General features: G+C 38.2%; 1 long non-coding RNA gene across 1 annotated transcript; it reads right to left on the reverse strand.

Annotated features, from left to right (window-relative positions):
- Positions 1 to 2063: 2063 nt before the first annotated feature.
- Positions 2064 to 3577, reverse strand: LOC106093164 (uncharacterized). The gene is made up of 3 exons (XR_001222307.1): positions 2946 to 3577; positions 2575 to 2604; positions 2064 to 2501 (listed from the first exon to the last, which is right to left on the reverse strand). It is a non-coding gene; the product is annotated as an uncharacterized LOC106093164 (long non-coding RNA).
- Between the last annotated feature and the right edge of the window lie 6425 nt (positions 3578 to 10002).

Here is a 10002-nt window from a genome sequence, read left to right on the forward strand (position 1 = left end):
TTTGAGGATATTCTCGACAGATTTCCTCCTTCTCTAGGGCCTTACGAGACGTTTCATATATATACAGGTTCTATTTTAGAACGCATTCGAAATACCGATCAAATTTTCATGCTGATTCCAAAGTTATATCGAATTCTGAGATAATAACGTCCCTAAACCGATTGATTTCCATGAGCCAGAAGGCATACTATCCAAAAGAACACCTGGCCTTGTCATTAAAGAAGCCCATTTTGAAATCAAGTTCGTTATTAAATTTGAATCCGTTTTGCGATTCCGAGGGTGTTTTACGTATTTTTGGTCGGCTTACTTCTTCTCCATCCTTAACGTATAATGAAAGGCATCCAGTTATACTGCCATACGACTGTCAATTATCCCGCCTGTTGGTTCGTTTTGTCCACGAAATTTCCCTTCATGGTGGTAATCAACTAGTTTTGAGATTGATCCGTATGCAATATTGGATTCCGAAGGTTAAGAATTTGATCAAATCGGTTATAAACAAGTGTAAGCCTTGTATCCTATATAAGCGCAGATGTCAGACCCAACTCATATCCGCTCTCCCTCCAGAAAGAGCTGAAATTTCACGTCCATTTGTTCACACAGGCCTGGACTTTGCCGGACCATTCGACATTAAATATTATGCCGAAAGAGGGTGCCGCATGACCAAGGGTTATGTATGTGTGTTTGTCTGCTTTTCCACTAAGGCAATACACCTTGAAGCCACTTCAGACCTTTCCACATCTGCCTTTCTGGCCGCTTTCAGTCGTTTCATTGCACGTAGGGGATGTCCCTTACATATTCATTCTGATAATGGCACAACGTTTGTTGGCGCCTCGAGATCCTTGGCGAAGGAATTTATCCAATCTTCTCAAGAAGCAGGATATATTCTGGTGGGCATAGCCCTTTATTCCACTTTATTCCACCAGGGGCCCCCCATATGGGAGGCCTCTGGGAAGCTGGAGTAAAAAGTTTTAAACTTCACTTCCGGAAAGTTGCTGGAAACGTAAAATATACTTTCGAAGAATGTCAAACGCTTTTGTCCAAAATAGAATCTTGCCTCAATTCTCGTCCACTGTCGCCGATGTCCCAAAGTCCTTCCAACTTTGACGCTCTTACGCCAGGACATTTTCTTATAGGTTCGCCCATTTTGGCACCTATAGATCCGAATGTTCGAGAAGCTCCTATGTCTTTGCTAAATCGTTCGCAGAGACTCCAATCAATTCATCAGCACTTTTGTGCCCGATGGAAAGATAAGTATTTAAAGGAGCTTCATAAACGCCACAAATGGCAACGGCCGACAGAGAATTTAGAAGAAAACATGTTGGTAGTCGTAAGAGAAGAGAACACACCGCCAAACTCTTGGCGTCTAGGCAGGATTTCGAAAATATATTTTGGTAGCGATCGTAGGGTCCGCGTTGCCGAAGTAGTTACCGAAAAAGGCGTTATTACAAGACCAATTACAAAATTGGTCATCCTTCCATCGGAAAGCACTTAAGATCACTTTACGCTCTTCCTACTCCGATCTTAGAATCCTTAAGATCTTACAAGAAAAAATATCCACATATCTTATAGTTCATTATGCCCAATAACGGAAAGAAAACTAATCAAAGTAAATCCAAAGGAAATCGACAGTTTATGTGCAGAATCTGCCGCCATCCACATGCGTTAAGAAAATGCCGACGTTTCCTTGGACTTAATATAACGCAAAGAAAAGACATCTTTAAGAAATATGGTTATTGTGAAAACTGTTTGGCTCACAGCCATTCAGATGGGGCCTGCTTCACAAAGACCGGTTGCAGGATTTGCCATAAAAAACACCACACTCTTCTTCATGCTCATCCTAGAACACAGGCCAGAAAACCTTTACCAGATGCGCCTAATACAAAGCCGTCCACATCTAAGATGGCATGCGACTCGGAGGCGAAAGGCACTTCGAAATCCTCCACATCTACCAATGAGACATCTTTAACATCCATTCTTAAACAAGATGCTATTACGCTGCTACCAACTATCATAGCCAAGGTCAATACGAAAAACGGAAAAAGCACTGTGAGATGTTTATTGGATTCTGGTGTTAGAACAAGCTGTATCTCTTCAAAAACGGTAGATAAGTTTAATTTGACGACACTAGCACTAGATGAAGAAACCATATATCCAATAACGTTGATATCCGTACACGACGAAAATGTAAGCATCAAAACAGTTCTCAAAATGACCAATAGAGTGACCATATCCACACCAAGTAAATCCATATCCAAGTCTATAAGACAGAAATTCCATAACTTCATTTTGGCTGATGTTGAATTCTCCAAACCAGCTCCAATAGACATTATATTCGGTCTCGACATATACGCCAAAAGGAATTCTTTGTCGGTCGGGACTCCCAACGGCACAGAATACCATCTTTGGCTGGACTATCTATGGTCTTCGCTCCAAATAATTTCCAATGACAATAATTTCCTATGAATTTCTATCCAAATATACATATTTTTTTCGCACTATCACTGGAAGTACAAATAAGAACATGTAAACTACCAACTGAATATTTATCTATATATATATCCATATTTTTATTACCTAGTCGTATAAGTAATTTAACGAATTATCCTTGATTTGAATATGAATTTTTGAATTTAAAGCATAATTGAATTTTTTTTACAAATATAAAATTATAATATGATCGGAAGCATCTGAAGTACGATTGTGGCCTCATTTTAATTGCAGCCGTACTGCAAGGCGGGCGGCAATGTTTATGCCAAAATACCATAAACAAATTCTCATACCTAAATCCCTAAAACTTCGTTCAAAAATCCAATTACAATTCAAGTACAATCTAATGTATCTAAGACGTTGCCACAAGTTTATGCTACAACGGCGGTAGCAACAACTTAACGAATAAATTTGACAATCATACTAAGATGACTTCCGATAGAATTTCGTTAGCATACCTTGTTGTTCACTTACAACCGTTGTACTGGTAAGACTACGAAAATAAATCCTCTTAAATCAATCCAATCCTAATTCGTTTCAATTTTCCTATTTCTTGTCTTCCATCTTGCACAGGAGCAACAAAGTCTCATCTACTCTAACCTAATATTACGTCTATTGCATGTATACTAGTTCAATTATTTGATGGTCCAGATAATCTTAACGAACTTCTGACTTTTCACTTCCAAAAAATTTTTAAAATTATGCGCATTGGTATGGTTGTCTATTTGAAACGGTCAACGAATTCCGGTGTGTGCCTTGGTGGCGTATGCGATATGGTCAACAGTGAAATTTACGGCAACAATCATTCGCCATGGTGCGCCAAATTCCTCAAAAATTCATAATTTGGTGTTCTGGAGGTGAGAGATTTAGGCTCCCCTGCCTTTGAATTAGCAATTTAATAATATATTCATTATATTTACTTCCCACAAAAATAACTTCTGACTTGTAATTCGCGGTTAGACAACTTAGCCACAACAAAATTGCAAATGTAATCTTCACAAGTTTCTTCCAACGGATACAAAAATTTATTTGACACGAAAAAATTTCTTACTTTCTTCCGATGTTAACAAATTGAACTTTTCTTTTCAAATGAAAATTTTTCTTTCTATACATAGATAGTTGAAAAGAAAACCAACTTCATTCGATTAAAATATGCAGAGCAACATCAAACTAGAGTGAAACATCTAACACAGTTCATTGTTCTTAGGTATGCAGCCCTGGTGGGTTTTGGGTCCGATAGGATGCCCTGTCATCATATTTTGATATTTCTTTCGAATTCTCCTCCAACATACTTCGTCTAGGTCCCATATTGCCTCCATTCCGATATTTAGAAGTTAAGTAGCCTATCACTTCTTCCAACCGGCATGTAATGATTTTCGCACAAGTGTCGGTTTTCTAAACGGTCATTGCAATGTGAACAGGTAGTTTGTCTCTCGATTGTATTCAATTTATTTATCAATGCTTTCATGTACATTGGTTCTTAGTAGTCAAACTAAATCGGCTTGCTCTTACGCTGGTGAATATATATTGTTATACACAATTGAACAATGACTTGTATTTATTAGTATTTGGTCCAAATCGGAACATATTTCGTTATAGCTGCTATGGAGCATAAGGTATTTTTTCACCGGATTTTGACGAAAGGTGGTTTACATATATACCCGAGGTGGTGAGTATCCAAAGCTTGGCCCGGCCGAACAACGCCTTTTTACTTGTCTTGTGCAACTGTTGTGGCCGATTTTGCTAACTGTTAGTTGCGTTAGGACCTTCAGCAGCCTTCTCTAATTTGCCCCAGATTGTTCCAGATTTGGATATAGCTTCTCTATAGACCGATCTCTCGATGTAAGGTTTTGGACCCATAAAAGTCGCATTTATAGTCTGATTTCGGCGAAATTTGGAACGGTGAGTTACGTTAGGCTCATCGACAACTTTCTGCAATTTGGCCGAGATTGATCCAAATTTGGATATAGCCGCCATATAGACCGATCCCTAGATTTAAGGTTTTGGGCTCAAAATGGGCGCATTTAGCATCCGATTCCGCCGAAATTTGCAACAGTGAGTTGTGTTAGGCCCTTCGACAAACCTCTTCAGTCTTGCCCAAATCGGTTCAGATTTGGATATAGCTGCCATATAGACCGGTCTCTCGATTTGAAGTCTTGGCCCCATAAAAGGCTCATTCATAATCCGATTTCGCTCAAATTTGAGTGACTTATGACTTATGTTAGACTTTTCGACATCGGTGTCGTATATGATTCAAATCGGTCTATATTCGGATGTGGCTACCAAAAAGACCAATATTTTGGTCTAGAAAATTGAACAATGTGACTTGTTCTTACTATCGAACTTGGCCCAAATCGGACCATATTTCGATAAAGCTGACATGTGGGCAAAGATTGTGCATTTTTCACCGAATTATGACGAAAGGTGGTTTACATATATACCCAAGGTGGTGGGTATCCAAAGTCCTCTATGAAGTTAAGTAAGAGTCAATCAGCGATCAATTTGAAACGGATGGTCATGGCCGTTTGTGTATAGAAAATTTAATTTAAAGGCAGCATCTCTATTTTAAAGTTTTTGGTTATTTGGCTCGTTTTCATCGCTTAAATCCGACCAATAAGGAAAAATCTTAAATTTTGGGTCAACTTTTTATCCGTGCATGTATCCTTCAGTACTACGTGGTATAGGGTATCATAACTAAATGTATTTGTTTGCAATATGCTTAAAGAAGAGTAGTATACTCATTGTTAGGTATACGGATCGACTCAGAATCACTTTCTGTCCATATTAATTTGTGTATATATAAAAATTTTAATCATATTTTTAAGATCATTAAATTTAACAATTTTTTGTTTGTTTCTCTTTCGAGACGAGCTCAATGATCGGAGATGCAAATGGAAAAGGAAAGCTAAAGACAGCAACACACACCAACCACTATGGAACGCGTTTCGTCTTTGGTTAGAAGACTTTTCAACCTTATTAGGTGTGATGGCTTCAAGACATAGACAGAATGTCTGCCATTACACAAAAAAAAAAAATAAATAAATGCATTGGAAAAAGTACAGCTTATAAGCAGGGTTGTCGAGCTTGGTTAATGTGGTAATTGTATCATAGATGCATTTTCGCAATTAATTCGATTCGAATACAACTTACCTACGCACGGCCCTTGGAGCCATCACACCTAATATGGTTGAAAAGTCTTCTAACCAAAGACGAAACGCGTCCCATAGTGGTTGGTGTGTGTTGCTATCTTTGGCTTTCCTTTTCCATTTGCATCTCCGATCATTGAGCTCGTCTCGAAAGAGAAACAAATAATTTTAATCATATTAATTTGAAATTTTTTAAGGCATTTCTTATTTTGTCTACAGATAAAGTCTATTAAAATTGGAAGATGTGGTTAAGATATAGAATCAGCTTCAACATGCTTGTAATGTTTATCCCGTTTCATACGAAAATGCAAATTTACCCACGAAAATACTACATATCAGTGAGTTCTGGCCGATTCATGTTTAAGTTCTATAAGGAGAGAAATCATTTTTTTTTTAAAAGTTTAGTCTGTGTTCTGCGATATGGCAGAAGCGTGCGTTGATTGAAATATGATTTCATCTTGATGCCCACTAATGACACTGTTTATATTTTGTCACCTCCACCCCATTGCACCAATAAATACCATAACTCTCCCAGCAGCAAATGCCTTACACATTTGCACCCCCTATACCCGCATGGTGTTTATTACTCTCCCATAGAGGAATTATTTGCATTCCTCCCTTCCTCCTGGCACGAAAATTACATTTTTTACTTCATTGTAATACCATTTAATTGCCATAAACATTAAATGACACTTAAAAAGTAAACATTTTATGCGCATAAATTTGCAACCCCTGAAGTTTCAGCTTTTTGTGTAGCTGATTCGGTCTTCTCAAAGTTGTTGGGGCTACACGATTTTATTGGGGCCTTCTTTGTTGTTTTTGTTAATCGAAGAAGCATGGCATGCAAGTGTGCAATTAATCCATAGAGTTTATATTGTAGTAATATATTTATCGCTTTTTGTTTTTACTGAATAGTTGATGAGAACAAAAAATGAGTAACCGCTAAATGGTGGGGATTATTTAAATTAATCTGAAAAACAATTTAAGGGTGATTACAGCTCACAAAAAATGCTCTACATATACATTAAATGGATGAAATGAAATGAAAAACACTGTCTGAAAGTCACTCAATCTGATTCATTTGCCGATTTGTTTCCTATATTTCAAATCGGAAGCGATTTCCATAAAATTCACTAGTGATGTCGAGAGTCGTAAAAAAATCCTTCCTGCCAAATTTCGAGAGAATCGGTTAACAAATGAAAATTTTATTGCATTATTACTGAAAATCGGACGAACATATATATGGGAGCTATATCCAGATCTAAACCGATTTTTTCCAATTTCAATACGCTTCGTCTATAGGCCGAATAACATGCCTATACCAAATTTTAAGACGATCGGATGAAAACTGCGACCTGTACTTTGTACATAAATTAATATGGACAGACGGACAGACAGATGGACAGACAGACGGACATAGCTAAATCGAATCAGAAAGTGATTGTGAGTCGATCGGTATACTTATCAATGGGTCTATCTCTCATCCTTTTGGGTGTTACAAAGTAATTCACTAAGTTATAATACCCTGTACCACAGTAGTGGTGTAGGGTATAATAAATGAACTTCATGCGTACATCCATAAATTACAAAAAGAAAACAACTCAAACACAAATCGCGATGTGGATACAGTAACGGGTCAAACAACTCAAGTGGAGTACGTGACAGAGGAGAGAGAACTTACACGCAAAACGGATTGGATTGTCCAAAGGCACAGAAAGATAAAGAAAAGTCAAGGTTAAAATATGTCAACAACATCGACGTCATTGGTAAAATGCAAATTTTGCCCATGAACATTGCACTAAGGAACAGAGGCAAACTTCTCATATATCAAAGAGTGCTGTCTGATTAAAATTTAAGTTCAATGATAAGGTGCCTCCTTATAGCCGAGTCCGAACTGCGTGCCGTAGTGCGACACCTCTTTGGAGAGAAGTTTTACATAGCATAGTACCTCACAAATGTTGCCAGCATTAGGGGGGAAAACCACCGCTGAAAATTTTTTCTGATGGTCTCGCCGGGATTCGGACCCAGGCGCTCAGCATCATAGGCGGACATGCTAACCTCTGCGCTACGGTATTCTCCCGTCCCGTCGTCATTGGTAAGAAGATAATATTCAAAGTGAACAATTCCAAGCAACCACTATTGCTGCGGACTCATAAGAACAAGTTTATACTTGGAGACGATTTTAACGCGAAACAATTGGGAATCAATTTTAAATACAACTAAACGTAAACATTGGCGATGTGCATTGACTTAGACGGTCCGTAAAACAATGTACGGACCGACCCACTGATCCAATCCTTAGACAAGTACCGCGTCTTAAGAGATTGGATAAACCATATACTAAGGAGCAGGTGGATATATTGTGGATCCCATGACATAGATATTGGGGAGAAGGTGGAACAAGGCACACCACTGGGGCCATTTCATCGCCACTCCTATCGGTGACCGCCATAAATAAACTATTACGGATGCTGACTGAGGAGAGATCATGTTATAATACTTCTAAGGAGGAAGGATCCTAATCAGCTATACAGAAGGGCCGAAAGAGTCTTGCAGATGGTATACGATGGTCTAAATGTTAATCCAGAGAAGACTGAAATCTACCTGTTCACGAGAAAGACGACGGTGAGCCACATTTTCTCAATAGGTGGAGTAATGAGGACCACGCCTACTAGGGCACACAAGACTAACCAAGATATCCGACCCATAGACATACAGATTAAGTGCAAGGCAGTCAATGCGGCTAAGGCGATGGGAGAATGGATAAAGGATAGGATCCGGTCATACCATCGCGGTATAATCAAGGCGAAGATAGGAAACCTGGAAAGAATCGAAGAGGTTTCCGATCTAATGCCCTAGATGACACTTGAAGTCGAGTGTGAGACACTAGTGTCTGTGGCACAGTCTTGGGTTCACGGAACTCTGGTATTGCCATCTGGAAGATCATGCAACACAGATGGATCAAAGCTGGAGGACAGAGGGGGCCTGGAAGATTACATTGTTTTCGACTGTCTGACCATATTACGGTCCTGCAGGCGGAGATCCATGCGATCACGGAATGCCCAAGTAGGTGTGGTTTTAACGCGATGACGTCGGGTGTGAACAACTTTAGTTTAAGAGCCAGTCTAACAGACACTGGCTCTTAGGTGGGGACACAATATCACACATGAACCAATTTCGGGGTGTGGTTCGGAAAATAATTATGGATTCTGTAAGGAATTCCTTACTTAGTTTTCTTTTTCGAGGTAACTTTTTAATATTTAGAGCCCACAACAAGCCAATTACTGGCTTAGGTGTGTGTCCATTGTGGCATGGGGCGGATTATTATCCGCACCCTCTTTTCAACCTAACCTAACCAAAAATAAAGGGAGATAACTATTTAAAGCTGCAAGTTAATTGGATGCAAAGCTTTGATTTAAAATCAGATTACTTTAATATTTACCTGTCATATTGCTTAACAGTAACTATAAACAAATAAAATCAAAAATTTACAAGAAAAGAAATTCATTGGGAATGTTTTAAGAACCCTAGTTCAAAATATTGTGAATTCTTTTACGCCTATAGTAGCAGATGAACATGTAGAGAAAGAAGTCCTTGTATCAACCAACATTATACAACATAGTACTCCAACTAAGCAGGAACTAACACTAGGTCATACATGCCCTCTATATATAAGAAATTTTGTAAAACAATACAGGAAGCAACGTAAAAAGTGACAGGTAAGCAGCTTACCGGTCGAAAAAACAACTACTGAATAAAATGGTCGAAATAATGCATAAAGATATAAACAAAAATATCTTAAGAACAAAAATTTAATAGAAAGGAATTCGTTTTGGGTGAAAGATTTGAGAAATATAGCAAGAGATCTAAACATCAATTGGCCTGAATTGCCGAATATTTTCGTCCAATGGAAAACTTTCAGCATTGAACTGCTAACGGCTTTAAAATTGAGAAACATCTATGGTAATATTCGAAATAAAAACTCAACAGAACGGTTTTACAAACATCTGGACTATAATAAGGGGCTTTCATATATAACAGATGAGAATCCGTTAGATAACATCATATGGATTCTAAAGGCGCGAGGTGGAATGCTTAACTTAAACGGCAATTTATATGGTGTGGAAGATAACCATAAATTATGTAACCTTTGCAATATGCGGGCTATCGAAAATATCCAACATTTCGTAGGTGTATGCCCAGTGCTAAAAGAATTTCGAATTTTGTACTTTGGCAAAATAGTACTAGCTGATCATGAAATGATCAATATATTGAATGGACAACGACAGGATGATTGGAGCAATTTGATTAAATACATAAAATGTGCAATGAATTATAGGCACTATTTGATACAAGAATTAAACTAAAC

Source organism: Stomoxys calcitrans, chromosome 3, assembly GCF_963082655.1.
Source record: "Stomoxys calcitrans chromosome 3, idStoCalc2.1, whole genome shotgun sequence".
Taxonomy (NCBI): domain Eukaryota; kingdom Metazoa; phylum Arthropoda; class Insecta; order Diptera; family Muscidae; genus Stomoxys; species Stomoxys calcitrans.